General features: G+C 42.4%; 1 protein-coding gene across 1 annotated transcript in view; it reads right to left on the bottom strand.

Moving 5' to 3' along the window:
• The window catches only part of vps54 (VPS54 subunit of GARP complex), a gene marked incomplete at its 3' end in the record, with an annotated part of 139,366 nt that extends 123,774 nt beyond the window's left edge, over nucleotides 1-15,592 (bottom strand). Inside the window, exon 1 of the mRNA XM_084319448.1 lies at nucleotides 15,482-15,592. The remainder of the gene's footprint in view (nucleotides 1-15,481) is intronic.
• Nucleotides 15,593-16,283: the final 691 nt, after the last annotated feature.

The raw sequence follows: 16,283 nt of genomic DNA, 5'->3' as shown, positions 1-16,283 counted from the left end.
AGCGGGCTTGGATTTTTTGGGTGATCCGGATTGATTTTACAACTGCAAATACATGGGCTGTCTTTATTTTTTTGATCTACCTTTTCTCCCTTTTCTGTGATTTTTTTTCTCCCCATCCCAATTTACCTCTTGTGCCAATTCTCCCTCCCCTGTCCTGATCGTTGCTCGCATATGCCCCCCACTGGCCGGTTGTAGGGAGGATAGAAGCCTTGCATCACTCACATGTTCCCCTCCGATACATGTGGAGGCAGCCTGTCACATCTTTTCACCTGCCAGCGCGGACTCTCATTTTGGCGAGGAGTAACGTGTAGGAGGCTCACACTGCAGGCGCTCCAACCGACCTGTAGGAGTTGCTGTTCACAATGACCAGAGTACCACCCTTCGACTTCCCACCCGCTAACTTTGCCAATTGAGTTAGTATGACGGCCGGCCAAAGCCGGAGGCAACGCCGACAGCCGGATTCGAACCCGGTGTCTCTTGCGTTGGTGACGAGCGCAATATCCGCTGGGCCACACAGCCGCGCATACATAGGCTGTCTTAAACATTTCAAAAACACTTACATGGCTCTTCAGTGCAGAGGGTTCAATTAGAGCTATGTGGTATGAATATGAACACATTTCAATGCATTAAGTATCAAAAATGGAATTTGAAATTTGCATAGAATCTGAAAAATCTGTGTATGATTACTGTAGCTGTACTTCTTTCTAATCGTTTCTATCGCATTTAGTGATTAAACTCCACTCGGTAATTAGACATTTTAGAATCCCATCTTCCTTATCTCCAGTTTTGAATTCTTCATCCAGTGATTTTCTGAAGAGGAAAACCCAGCACTACATGCACTCACACACACATCAAAGACAACGTGATGAAACACGCTCATTCATACGCCTCGGATGGACATGTGGAATATGTTCAAAATCACATTACGTTACAAAATGTAGCTAACACACTTAGCGTGTTGTAATAAAAATTGGAATGCGTGTACCGTGGTAATCGAATGCTCTAAATTAGGGCTGGGCGATATGACGATATTATATAAATATCGGGTACAGTTCATTAACGATACACTTTTTTAACGTATCGTGGATATCGTGATGTTTTGCCCAAGAGGATTGTGTCGCGTCATTCTGGTCCACACGTTCAAACAACACCACCCCCACACACACTACTGCATCAAAGTTACTACTTATGATTAACAAATGCATTCGTTTTGTGGCATTAACGTTATATAGTTACACGTTCAATAACATCAGCGTATTTACCCGAACATAGCAACGTCCGAGGACGACCTAGATAGATAGCAAGCATTACTCGTTCATATCTCAGCCCGTGCTGAGTGAGTTGTGCCCATTCTGCGGTCTGTTAATAAAGTTTTCAATCAGACAGATGTATGGAAAGGCTTTTATTTAGGGATGCCCCGATCACGTTTTTTGCCACCGATACCGATCACCGATCGTCGTGAGCCATATCGGCCGATACCGATCCGATCGTTTTTGATTAAAAAGAAATTAAAAATTATTTTATATAATTTTTTTTTTTTTTTTTTTTAATAAAATATATATATTATATAATTAGACTTGTACTTGTATTATCTGCGAGACATCGCCACCACGCAACAAGTCAAAATGCTCGCTATCTGCAAACAGCTCCACTGTCTGTGTGTACTCTAGTAGCCCTAGCTCAAAAAAGGATTCTCCGGCACTGCAGCTGGATGCATCTCCGTCTGAGTCGTGTAGTTGATGATGTCACACACAGACTAAGATGTCAACAGAACACACGGAGCCTGGTGGATGCATGAAGCGATATAAATAAACCAATAGCCAATAAATGTGAAGTTATCTTTGAACCCCTGTTGTCAAGCCTCGTTAATATAACCCCTTTCCTCACTAATGGAACTGGTTTTGTGGACTCGCTGACGGTGCTTTGAGCGTTTCCAGGATTAGCAGCTAACGCTAATTAGCTTAGTAACGTTATGCTTTGGTCATTTCACATTCAGCAAGCCCTCAGCTCGAATACGCATTCAATCAATGTTATAAGACATTGATATCAGGAGCTATCTGTAGCTACTGCTAGCCGGCTAGATGACGTTAAGACAACTATTTAGTTCAATCGGACATTTCGTTTTGAACGGTGAACTAACGTCAGCTAACGCAAGCTAACGGAGATATAACATGGGCTACTGGACTTCCTGGGGCATTTGTTGATATCCGGAGCTATCAGTAGCTAGCCGGCTAAATACCGTTAGACAATGCCTACTAAAAGTGAATAGTTGACTGGGTAATTTTGTTTAAACAGTAACGATAGCTAGGTAGCTAACGTTAGCTCAGGTCGAATGCACTACAGACTCGAGCAGAGGAGCCGCACCTCTTTGTTTACAAACTCTACACGGGTACGGGCGGGGCTAGGGAGGAGGAGCAGTTTGCAGGTCCTGTGCGTCTGAGACAAGCGAGTGAGATATCCACTTGATCAGTTTCCGCGATCGGCGAATATGACTAATTATCGGAATTCCCCGATCGCATATTTATACTGATTATCGGCCGATAACGATCGGTGGCCGATCGATCGGGGCATCCCTACTTTTATTATAACATTCGTTGCAGTAAAATCATTGTGCCTCGTTTAGTCATCTGCGGAGCGCTGGTAATCTACTCGTCGACCGCGGGGAGCTAACATTGTTGTTGTTGTTGAGCTCTCGTCAAAATCAATGGAGGACAATTCTAGAAAGTAAAAAACGAAGCGCTTGCCGATTGGTGCTAAGAACAGGAGGGGCGGGTGCAAGCGGTCTGACGTAATTGGCAGACTCGACTGTCAATCAAAATTATTCTGCTGCCGGCTGAATGAATGAAAACTTTATTAACAGATTGCGGAATGGGTACAATACAGCTCAATACAACAACAGTGGACTGGAGGATGAAGACCAGTAAAAGACTTTCGGCTTTTTTACATAAGGGTCCTCCATTTTCAATTCATCAAAACATTTAGAGACATACAAATATACAGTAGTTTCATAAAAATGCTAAAATGCTATTGATTGATTGATTTAAAACTTTATTAACATATTGCAGAATGGTTTTTTTTTTACTTTTTTTTTTTGTTCGAAGCTTGTGCCATCGAACGAAGCTTCGAAGTATTTAAGACAGCCCTACAGCTAACACACAGTGGGGCAGCTAACACACAGCTAACACAGTGGGGCAGCTAACACACAGCTAACACACAGTGGGGCAGCTAACACACAGCTAACACACAGCTAACACACAGTGGGGCAGCTAACACACAGCTAACACACAGTGGGGCAGCTAACACACAGCTAACACAGTGGGGCAGCTAACACACAGCTAACACAGTGGGGCAGCTAACACACAGCTAACACACAGTGGGGCAGCTAACACACAGCTAACACAGTGGGGCAGCTAACACACAGCTAACACACAGTGGGGCAGCTAACACACAGCTAACACAGTGGGGCAGCTAACACACAGCTAACACACAGTGGAGCAGCTAACACACAGCTAACGCACAGTGTGGCGTTCGAGGACCAACTCCAGTTATAACGCCAGTACCTTGCTCAAGGGCAATGAAACCTAGCATGCATGTCTTCTGGTGTGGGAGGAAACCAGAATACGCAGGAGGACTAGGGCTGACCTTCGAAGCTTTTTTTGGCAATCGAAGCTTCGGGGCCGAGCTTCGATTTTAATTCGAAGCTTCGAGAAGAAAAAAAAATAAATAAAAAATATTTTTTTTTAATATTTTTTATTTTTATTTTTTGTATCTTATGTTGTGGGACTTGTACAGCACTTTCGTAAACGTTGTTGTTTTTAAATGTGCTCTATAAATAAAGTGGGTTGGATTAATTAATTAAGTAGCCCCTTTCGTGACTGACGCATCCAACAAGGTTTCACTCGGCTGTGTGATTTAATTCAAGGTGGATCGCTGTTGTCGTTTGAACAACTTCAGATTTCATGGGAACTACCAATCCCCCAAATCAAGAGTGTTTAAGATGAATGAAGTAAGATTTTGATTATTTGAAATATGGCCTGTGTAGACTAAACTATGCACAGAATTATGTCAGTCTACAAGGTCCGGATTCTACATGGTCCGGCAATGTAGACCTTGTAGACTCCACTAGTACAGACCAATTATCAGTGAATGTTCATGCAAGGGCAACTTCCACAAACAACAAAGAACTCACCAAAACATCTCAGTAGCACCTTATCTAAATGTTATATTTCATATATGGAGATTCATATTTATTTATGTATTGCATGCATTTCTACATTTTATTTCCTATTTTGTTTATTCATCCCAGTATCTTTCTTTCTTATGTGTGGAATTCTACAAGGTGCGCGCACACACACACACACACACCTACACACACACCTACACACACACACTTTCATTTAGTCATTTAGCTGACGCTTTTATCCAAAGCGACTTACAAGTTCTGTACGACAAGACAGCAAGAAGGGTACAACTCTATCAGCTGAGTAACAATGTTCATCAAAGTGTTGCGTGTTACAGTGTAGGTTAGTTTATTAGGACAAGTGCATGACAGTAAGGTTAGTCACGGTTAGATTTTTTTTTTTTTTTTATCATTTCAGATAATGGTTGAAGAAGTGAGTCTTTAGTCGACGGCGAAAGATTGGACTGGATTCGGCTGTCCTAACTGGGATGGGTAGTTCACACACACACACACACACACACACACACACACCAGGGCTCTACAGTGCGACCAAATTGCTCGCATATGCCCCTAAAAATATTTGTATGCGAACGGTAAAAATCAATTACGCGCACGCTGTGCGAATACAGATTATAGCCTCTCTCGTCTTTTTTTTCCTCCGCTGCGAGATCGTTAAAAAACTACAAGTCCCACATTGCACTCAAGCCAACGGTCCAATCACAGTAGAGTGAAGTGACTGGTTTCATGGGAAATAAAGCAAATGACCAATCGGAAGCTCTAATTTTTCTTGTTTACTTCCTGAAACTCCGCGATCAGGGCTCTCGTTTTCAGAGACACCAACTTATTATAGTCTCTCTCTTACCAATAGCAATAGATTTTAGAACACCTAGATTTATCGATAGCAATAGTAATATAACGTTAATGCAACAAAACGAATGCCTTGCTTTGTTAATCATAACGTTGATGCAGTAGCTTATGTCGGTGTGTTGGCTGTAACGGACATGACAATAACATAACGTGTACACATTAAAATTGCGATAATCTATTCTAAAATTTTCAAATCGATGCAGTTGAATTTCCCCCTTAGTATCGATGCATTGTTACACCCCTACACCAAAGTCACTGGCCCACTGTGTATCTGTGTGTATAATAACTTGGCTAGCGTTATCAACAGCAGAGGTGGGCAATGGTTCCAGCTGCAGCGCCGGAGTGCAAGCGATGTGATGTAATTGGCAGACTCGACTGTCAATCAATGGTCGACTCTACCTGACACGCAAACTCAAACAATGTTTCTGTACTGGAGGTGTGATTGATTGATTGATTGAAAACTGTATTAACAGATTGCAGAATGGGTACAATACAGTACAGCTCAATACACACTTGTTAAGGGGATGCAGACCAGAGAAAGACTTTCGTCTTGTTTACATCAGGGTCCCCCATTTCAATTAATCAGGAAAGTGTACAGTAGGAAAGTGTACAGTATTTCAATAGGCAACCCTGAAAGGATTATTTTTCTAGAAGAGCAACACAGCCAAAACATAAGCATTGTATGCATAAAAGGGGCTAAAGTTAAGTGACTGAACCTTTTGTAGCAGTAGTTTGATTTGATAGTTTATTTGATAGGGACAGCACATGTTAATGAACATCAAGTACAAAATACAAAATGTAAACATGCAGGGTTGTAGCAAGAGCTAATTTACACACATGCACGCACAGTACAAATATACATTTATTTTTGAAAAAAAAATAAACTCTGTTACTTGAAATATTTTCACTGTGCTCCTAAATATTTTTGGGTGCTCCTAAATTTCTTTGTGTGCTCCTAAATTTTTTCATTTAGGAGCACCTGTGCCCCTAGTGAAAAAGGTTAGCGTAGAGCCCTGCACACACACACACACACACACACACACACACACACACACACACACACACACACACACACACACACACACACACACACACACACACACACACACACACACACACACACACACACACACACACACACACACACACACACACACACACACACACACACACACACACACACACACACACACACACACACACACACACACACACACACACACACACACACAAATCGAAGTAAAAAAAAGAAAATTGAAAAAAAAAAATTGAAAAAAAGATTAAATTAAATTAAATTAAATTAAATTAATTAATTAATTAATGTTCGAAGCTTGTGCCATCGAATCGAACGTTCGAAGCTTCGAAGCATTTAAGACAGCCCTAGAGGAAACACACACAAACACGGGGATAGAACATGCAAACTCCAGTCCACACAGAATGGCCCCCTGCTGGGGTGTGAAGCCAAGAGGACCATGCAAACTCCACACAGAATGGCCCCCTGCTGGGGTGTGAAGCCAGGACCGTCTCGCTGTGAAGCAACACTGTGCCGCCCATACTAGGCCTGTAAACAAAGTCTGCCGACCAAGACACGACGTGATCACTGTGATGCAGACGCCTCCTCAGAGCATGTGAGCTTGGAGTCAATAGAATGAGGGCCATTAGCGTGCAAAATAAGAAGTGAACACGCGGAAGTGAAAGCAACAGAAGTGACCGCGGCGATGAGTAGGAAGAGAGACGGACGCCGGGGTATTTCCCTCGTGAGACGCAGACGTACAAGCAGGCGTTACTGTGACACGGGGGTGTGAGAATGGGGGACCCTGATGTAAACAAGACGAAAGTCTCTCTGGTCTGCTGCATCCCCTTAACAATTGTGTGTATTGAGCTGTACTGTATTGTACCCATACTGCAATCTGTTAAAACAAATTTAATTTCAATCAATCAATCAAGAAAACACCTTGATTAGGGATGCCCGATCGATCGGCCAGCGATCTGTATTATCGGCCGATATTCACTAAAATAGCTGGATCGGGTATCGGTAAAAAAATATATAATCTATCAAATAAGAAATAACAATTCAGTACATTATATCTGTGTTAATTTGTTACATTTAGTTTCACTAAGTTAGGAAAGTAATGTTTTAAGTCAAGCCTGATGTTGTCTTGCACAAAATAATGATCACAATCTCTTCCGGGGCACCGGTTGAGAGAGTGAACAGTTTCAAGTACCTCGGAGCCCACATATCCGAGGACTCGACATGGACCACACACATTGACAGTGTTGTGAAGAAGGCACGGCAACGCCTCTACTTCCTCAGGCGCCTAAGGAAGTTCCAAGTCAGTCAGAAGATCCTTAAGAACTTCTACTCATGTACAATAGAGAGCATCCTGACTGGCAATTAGAGTTGTTCCGATACCGATACCAGTATCGGAAAAGCCGCCGATACTGGCTAAAATGCTGGTATCGGTATCGGCGAGTACCCTCTAATGCTGCGCTCCGATACCATATGACGTAATTTATCAACAACACTGTGGTCTGGTGAGTAAGCATTATAAAACAAACGGGTGCTTAATCGATTAAAGTGTCAATGCCATTTGTCATTTTAACAGCAGATACTTTCTTAAATGTCATCGTCCCGACAGAGCGGTGTTGACGGGGAGCTCATGGGTTCGATTGGTGGCTGGTGTTATTAGCATTGAACAGCTAACCGAAAGCTAGCTTTAACATTACCTTGGCTAAAGTTGGGGCTATTCATATAATCCAGCAATAATGGCTGCAGACCTGCAAGCAAAGTACAGCAAGTTGGCAAAGGAGTATTCGTTAAATCACAATGTCACCAGTAACGTTACAGTCTTTTCATATACCGGCAGCTCATGCTATGCTAACTTAGCTCACGTTGACGTCGACATTGAGACCACCTCGCGTACACAATTAATGACATGTTGCGGACAGCCATATCGGTGACAATGTTTAGCTTTTAGTGCCAAATGATAAGAGTCTGAGGCGGAGTCTCAAAAGAGAATGTTGAATATTTATTGTGCAAAAATCACAACAGATCCGACTGCTACTGAAACGGAGCCTTGTAATGTAGACAGACTGAGTAGGGTATATCTGCAGAGCCAGTGGGTAGCGAGTGCAGCAACGTATAATGTCCGTGTGGATCATTGGAGTAGGGTATATCTGCAGTGCTGAAGCCCCATACTCATTGATTAATGATACTAATACAAATCTATACAATCACCTGTTGTTGAATAAATACCATTACTTTCTAGTTATTACTAAAAAACAGTATATATAAAACAGTATTTGTTAAAAAAAAATATATATATATATATTTATAAAGAAATTATATAATATCGTTTTTTTTTTTTTTTTTTTTTTTTATGCACTGGTATCGGATAAGTATCGGTATCGACCGATACCCAAATCTTAGGTATCGGAATCGGATCGGAAAGGAAAAAATGGTATCGGAACATCTCTACTGGCAATATCACCTCCTGGTTTGGGAATAGCACTGCACAAGACCGTAGCAGACTACAGAGAGTGGCCCGTTCAGCCGAACGCACAATTGGAGGAGGGCTTCCCACTCTCCAGAACATTTACAACAAGCGGTGCATGGGTAAGGCTACGAGAGTTATCAAAGACTCCAGCCACCCAAACAACTGCCTCTTTGAACTTCTGCGGTCAGGCAAGTGATACCGGAGTCTCATGGCAAGCACAGAAAGACTCAGAAGAAGCTTCTATCCCCAGGCCATCAGGATGCTCAACGAACAATAACACTATGTAACAACCATCAAATGCACTCACAGCACACATCCACACGCACACACTCACTTTAAACAAACAACTCACTGCAGCACCCACTTTAGAACACCTAAACACACTTTATACTTATTGGTAAAGAATTTGCACTACAACCCATACCTCATTACACCTTACTGTAAATTGTACCTAAATTGTACCTCATCCCATTTCTGCTTTGCACTATATAGTATATTGTAGTATTAGGGCTGTCTTAGGCCATGGTTAGACTAGTGTATTTGTGGCGTTTTTTTATACGTTTCATGTCCCTATTACACAGAAATGCGTTTTTTGGCGTTTTTTTGTAGATACGGCTGAAACGCTAAATTGTGTTTGCGTTTTGGAGAAACGCTAAAATATGCGCCGTCAACAGCGTGTAGTCTGCACGGAGCCGTTGTTGCGAAAACGCCCATGCGCAGTAGATACCATCTGCGTGCCCTTCCGGTGACAACAGTGTGTGTTCTTTGGGACATAGCTCCGTGTCCCAAATAGCTTCAGCTACCATGTGTTGTCAAGTTATTGTTATAAGGACCCCAGTCCAAGCTACAACAGTCTGCATTCCCTTAACAATTGTTTGTATTGAGCCGTATTGTATTGTACCCATATGCAATATGTTAAATAAAGTTTACATCCATTCATTCTGCTAGCATTACCGATTGCATGAGCAGCTGGCTAACGTGAGCTATCAGGATTCAGACCGTTAGCTCAGAGCTCCTCTTTCAACTTAACAAGCATTAAATAAAATGGCCCAGTCATCTATTCACCTTTGTTTAATACACACAGCGTTGTCTCTAATGTTATCTAACTACTGATAGCTCGCGATATCATCAGTTTGGTGCTGGCTAAGTAGCGTAAGCTAACGTTAGCTTCTAGCCACAATGCTATATTGTTATAATGGCATACTCCATTGACGTTAGCATGCAGCTAACAATGCTACCGATCTTTTTTTAGACTAAACTATCCGCTCTTGGTGGTCACTTGTGTTGATGTTAGTTTTGTTTCATCAACAAATGACAGGCAGAACACACAGTGAATGTATCCGTTTTGTTTATTGCACTTTTATTAGGCTTTGCTGAAAAAGAATTGCTGCATTGGGTAACTAGGCAAAAGATGGTGGCCGCCTTGTTGACATTTGCTTTGCAGGCACATTCAAGTTCTGATTGGTTGAAATTGCCTTCATGTTTGCCACCTACTGCCACGGCAGTGTACTACATCAGTGTGCTCGGGTGACAAAAACGAAAAAAAAAACGAAAGTGTGACTCGAGGCGCACGACGTCGCGGCGAAACGCATATGACAATGATACGAAAATGAAACGAAAGGTGTAGCCGCACCCTTAAATACTTCGAAGCTTCGTTCGATGGCACGAGCTTCGAACATTAACCCTTTAATCGCCAAGGACGACTTTAGACGTCATTCCTCGCCATGCGTAATCTGCAAAATGACGTCTTACAGCGTCTTTGAGATCAATATTTCAAAAATCTGTCATAGCAATCATATTTCACCCACGGAGACTTGAGACTTGCTGTTGATCTCCTCTCAACTCTCCAACGGTTCAAGACCGCCATCTGGTGGTCGATCGGCGAATCGCCAAAACCGGAAGTGACGCGCCGGAAGTGGTGCTCACCCATATTTCGTCCGGCCACTCGCTATTGCTAGCGGGACTCCAGCTTGATACACTGGATAGCGATCCTGTTACAAAGGGTCAGATTAAACCGAATATATGTATTTATTGATTGATATATATTGCATAATATTTGTATATCGTTTGATATCCCTTGTGTATTCTTTGTACATATACACGGAATATCCCTTTAACCTACTACAGACCATAATATTTCGTTCTCTTATTGGATGGCGTGCCACCAGCGCCAGTGTCTTACCCCCAGAGTCGAGTTCAAAGCTACCGTCAAGGCTTGTCTCAACATGCCCGGCTCTGCCCAGGACTACGAGACAGAGAGGAGGCTGGTACTAGTTTATTCGCCCAACATATAAATATGGCGCAGGTGGATACAGAAGTAGTTCAGTTCAGTTCAGTCCGCAGTCCGTTCAGTTCAGTCCGCAGTCCGTTCAGTTCGAGTTACCCAAGTGACGCCTCACCCACTATGCAACGTGCGGTGAAGTGGGCCCGTATTGCCCCAAAATAGAGTCTTGTTTTATCCTAATACGTTTGTTCAACGTATCGTTCGCTCCTTACTAGTAAGCCTTCATTACGAGTCAAAGACCAAGTGAAGTGAGCAATTGTGTGTCTAAATAGAGCACTTATAGCCGCGTGCGAATAGGATAGTAAAGTATCATAGCTTAGTTGAATAACGTCAAGTTCGACTTGGTTGGTGTGAAGCGGCGCGCACCGGAGGATCTACACCGGTGATTGCAGAGCCCCTCTCCGGCTGGATTATTATTCTTATTGCTTTGACCAGGCTGTTGGAGCGGAGGAGAATCGTCTGCACCCACTGCTGTGGGATCTACCGTGAGGACCATCATTCGAGCCCGTCTCTATTGGAGAGGCTGACCGGCTTTCACCTCTGCGACGCGCATACTGGGATTACAGCGGCTGCCTTTCGTCCGCTGATACAGGGAGTAATACCGCCTCCCCAAGCAGACTTTGCATTAGAGTCCCCGTGGAACCAGACCTTGCATTAGAGCATTGCCTCCCCCTGCTGGCTTACAACCGGTGGAACCCCCCTACCAGTATCCCCTAGATATAATTCCTAATATTCAATGTATATTATGTACCTTTTGCTGTAATAAATACTTAAAGACAACTTTGTGTGGAAACCGTATCATTGTGGAGGTGTTATCATCATATACTCGTGTACGGTATGGCCAGTATAATGTACATAAGACGGTAGTGGTTTAATGATACCATACTTGATTAATACAGTCAGGGAATTGTACCCCTCAGTTACAGATCCGTTGCCAATAACTCGATAAACAACATGATTTGGACGTATATAGCATTATACAACCTGGAAATGGATCGCATATAACAACATCCCATAATAGCGATCTTTCAGCTCCACGCTGATCGCCCAACGCTACGAGGAAGCCGCGGTGAGTTTCAGCGTGTTTGATTATTATTAAACATACACACTGCCCCGATCAACATATCACCCATACCAAATAAATTATTTAACGTCAGCCACGGACGAATGCTAACTGGTGTCAAACAGCTCAGCTGGTTACTACACGTAGACTGAAGCTAAGCTAATGCTAACTGGTGTCAAACAGCTCAGCTGGTTACTACACGTAGACTGAAGCTAAGCTAATGCTAACTGTTGTCAAACAGCTCAGCTGGTTACTACACGTAGACTGAAGCTAAGCTAATGCTAACTGTTGTCAAACAGCTCAGCTGGTTACTACACGTAGACTGAAGCTAAGCTAATGCTAACTGTTGTCAAACAGCTCAGCTGGTTACTACACGTAGACTGAAGCTTAAGCTAATGCTAACTGTTGTCAAACAGCTCAGCTGGTTACTACACGTAGACTGAAGCTAAGCTAATGCTAACTGTTGTCAAACAGCTCAGCTGGTTACTACACGTAGACTGAAGCTAAGCTAATGCTAACTTATCACCAACCTCTCCATCAACCAGGGTCACATCCCGCAAGAACTCAAGCTTGCTAGGGTAACCCCTCTATTTAAAAAAGGAAACAAACTAGATCCAGGTAACTACCGCCCCGTTTCTATCCTTTGTTCCATATCAAAGGTAATTGAGAGGCTGGTATATGAGCAGATAGACAACTACCTGACTGAACATAGACTATTGTACCAGTTCCAATCAGGTTTCAGAAAATCACACTCCACTGACACCTGTTTACTGTACCTGACAGATTATATAAAACGGGAGATAGACAAGGGGAACTACTGTGGGATGGTAATGTTGGACCTGCAAAAGGCGTTTGACACGGTCAACCATTCCATCCTACTAGAAAAATTGAGAGCGATAGGCTTTGATAGCAAGTCAGCCAAATGGGTCAAGTCCTACCTGGAGGGAAGAGAACAGGTGGTAGACATCAATGGCACCTTGTCCTCGTCCCTTCCAGTGACATGTGGGGTCCCCCAAGGAAGCATTTTGGGACCTCAACTGTTTTTAATATATATTAATGACATGAAATCGGCATGCGATTGCAACCTGTTCCTGTTTGCTGACGACTCGGCACTCCTGGTCTCAGACAGGGATAAGTCTAAAGTGGAAAGTGTCCTGAGCAGTGAAATGAAAAAAATCTGCTCCTGGCTCAGTGACAATAAATTGTCTCTACATCTGGGAAAAACAGAGGCCATACTCTTTGGGTCAAACGCCAACCTAAAGAAATCCCAGGGTTTTAAAATTAGAGTAGGTGAAAACATTATTGAGGATAAAGAGGAGGTCACCTACCTGGGCTTTATTTTAAATAACAAACTTTCTAACGAAAAAATGGCACAAAAAGTTATTACTAAGGTCAATCAAAAAACCAAATTTTTATTTAGAATTTCCTAGTTCATAAATAGGAACGCTCTGAGGACCCTAGCTGGAGCCCTCATCCAATGTCACTTTGAATATGCTTGCACTTCATGGTACAGCAACATATCAAAACAAATGAAGACAAAGCTCCAGACCTCCCAAAACAAACTAGTGAGACTCCTGCACAACCTTCACTTTAGGACTCACCTAACGCCAGCCCACTTTAGCAGGCTGGGATGGCTTAGGGTTGAAGAAAGAGTACACCAGCTTAAAATGCTACTGGTTTTTAAAGTACTAAAAGAAACGGTCCCCAAGTACCTAGTCAATTATTTTAATAAAGTAGGAGATGTCCACAAACACGCCACAAGAGGAAGCCCCACGGACCTGGTCCCGCCGAGAGTCAGGACATGCATGGGGAAAGATGCATTTTTTTACTCTGCTACGGTAATGTGGAATGCCCTGCCAACATTTTTAAAACTCCTGAACTCCCCTCTCGGATTTAAATCCGCCCTAAAAACATGGCTCAGCAGCAACTCAAATTGGTCTTAAAATGTTTTTTTTATCTCTTTTATCATAACTTGGCTTTTATTTCTTTTATCATGAGTTGCTTTTAAGGGTTTGCGGATTTTCTTTTAACATTAGTTAACTGTATGAGTTGTCAGGTTAGGTGTTTTTATAAAAAAAAAAATTAGAATGTGTCCTGTCAGTGTACATGTCCATTTGTGTTTCTGTGCCTTTTTATGTTCCATGTATGGACCACAATGGAAACAAGCCTTGGCTTTATTGTGTTTTATCCATTTTTGACCTGCGTTATTGACACTGTTATTGTCTTGTCTTTTAAAATGTTTTTTTTGTCATACGATTTGTGTCAAAATAAAGTATTCAATTCAATTCAATTCAATAACTGTTGTCAAACAGCTCAGCTGGTTACTACACGTAGACTGAAGCTAAGCTAATGCTAACTGGTGTCAAACAGCTCAGCTGGTTACTACATGTAGACTGAAGCTAAGCTAATGCTAACTGTTGTCAAACAGCTCAGCTGGTTACTACACGTATACTGAAGCTTAAGAGCTAATGCTAACTGTTGTCAAACAGCTCAGCTGGTTACTACACGTAGACTGAAGCTAAGCTAATGCTAACTGTTGTCAAACAGCTCAGCTGGTTACTACACGTAGACTGAAGCTAAGCTAATGCTAACTGTTGTCAACAGCTCAGCTGGTTACACGTAGACTGAAGCTAAGCTAATGCTAACTGTTGTCAAACAGCTCAGCTGGTTACTACACGTAGACTGAAGCTAAGCTAATGCTAACTGTTGTCAAACAGCTCAGCTGGTTACTACACGTAGACTGAAGCTAAGCTAATGCTAACTGTTGTCAAACAGCTCAGCTGGTTACTACACGTAGACTGAAGCTAAGCTAATGCTAACTGTTGTCAAACAGCTCAGCTGGTTACTACACGTAGACTGAAGCTAAGCTAATGCTAACTGTTGTCAAACAGCTCAGCTGGTTACTACACGTAGACTGAAGCTTAAGAGCTAATGCTAACTGTTGTCAAACAGCTCAGCTGGTTACTACACGTAGACTGAAGCTAAGCTAATGCTAACTGTTGTCAAACAGCTCAGCTGGTTACTACACGTAGACTGAAGCTAAGCTAATGCTAACTGTTGTCAACAGCTCAGCTGGTTACACGTAGACTGAAGCTAAGCTAATGCTAACTGTTGTCAAACAGCTCAGCTGGTTACTACACGTAGACTGAAGCTAAGCTAATGCTAACTGTTGTCAACAGCTCAGCTGGTTACACGTAGACTGAAGCTAAGCTAATGCTAACTGCTGTCAAACAGCTCAGCTGGTTACTACACGTAGACTAAAGCTAAGCTAATGCTAACTGTTGTCAACAGCTCAGCTGGTTACACGTAGACTGAAGCTAAGCTAATGCTAACTGTTGTCAACAGCTCAGCTGGTTACTACACGTAGACTGAGGCTAAGCTAATGCTAACTGTTGTCAAACAGCTCAGCTGGTTACTACACGTAGACTGAAGCTAAGCTAATGCTAACTGTTGTCAAACAGCTCAGCTGGTTACTACACGTAGACTGAAGCTAAGCTAATGCTAACGTCCCTTTAGCCCGCAGCAGGACAGTTGACCACGAGTTATCTCTCCACCGTGCATTGGGCTCTAGGGTATGTTATTGTTCATACCTGTAGTTTGAAACACAGCGGTTGAGGAATTCCCTTCCAAGCATCGCAGGAAGAAAAGAAAAAAACAGGAACGAACTAGGAGGAGAGAAAAATCAAGCCACCAAAACCGGGCATTGCATCTTCTTCTTCGTATGTCCCTTTTTCGTTGTAGCTCACTCATTACTGCCACCACAAGGTCAGCCGTGACCCTGGTCCTTTGGGCTTTGAACTTCTCACTGGTTTATTATTTCCCCACTGACAGACACACACAGGTATTCGTTTATGTATGCCCATGTCTATTTGTCTGCACTCGATGCATTGCCTTTATTCTATCAATTGTAGGCTCAACTTATGCCTATGTCTATTCATTGTATGTTCATCTATGTCTATTCTGCTGCTGTGCCTGTGAAGCAACTTGGGCTTATGTAAGGTGCTATAGTATACATGAATGAATGAATGAATGAATGAATGAATGAATGAATGAATGAATGAATGAATGAATGAATAATAATAATAATAATAATAATAATAATAATAATAATAATAACTTCGTTTTATATAGCGCCTTTCAGAGGACCCAAGGTCGCTTTACATAAGGGGGGGGGGAGCTAACAAATTAACAAACATAGTGTACAGACACAACATATACATATAAAGTGAGAAAGTTAGGGGTTGAAGGCCAGGTTGAAGAGGTGGGTTTTGAGGAGTTTTTTAAATGAGTCCAGAGTTGGGGCGGTGCGGAGTTCTGCGGGGAGGGAGTTCCAGAGGAATGAATGAATGAATGAATGAATGAATGAATGAATGGATGGATGAATGGATGAAT

The sequence above is a fragment of the Notolepis coatsorum genome, assembly GCF_963971535.1.
Source record: "Notolepis coatsorum genome assembly, chromosome: 7".
In the NCBI taxonomy this organism is placed as follows: Eukaryota; Metazoa; Chordata; class Actinopteri; order Aulopiformes; family Paralepididae; genus Notolepis; species Notolepis coatsorum.
The sequence above is the reverse complement of the archived record's forward strand: the minus strand, read 5'-3'. Positions and strand labels throughout refer to the sequence as shown.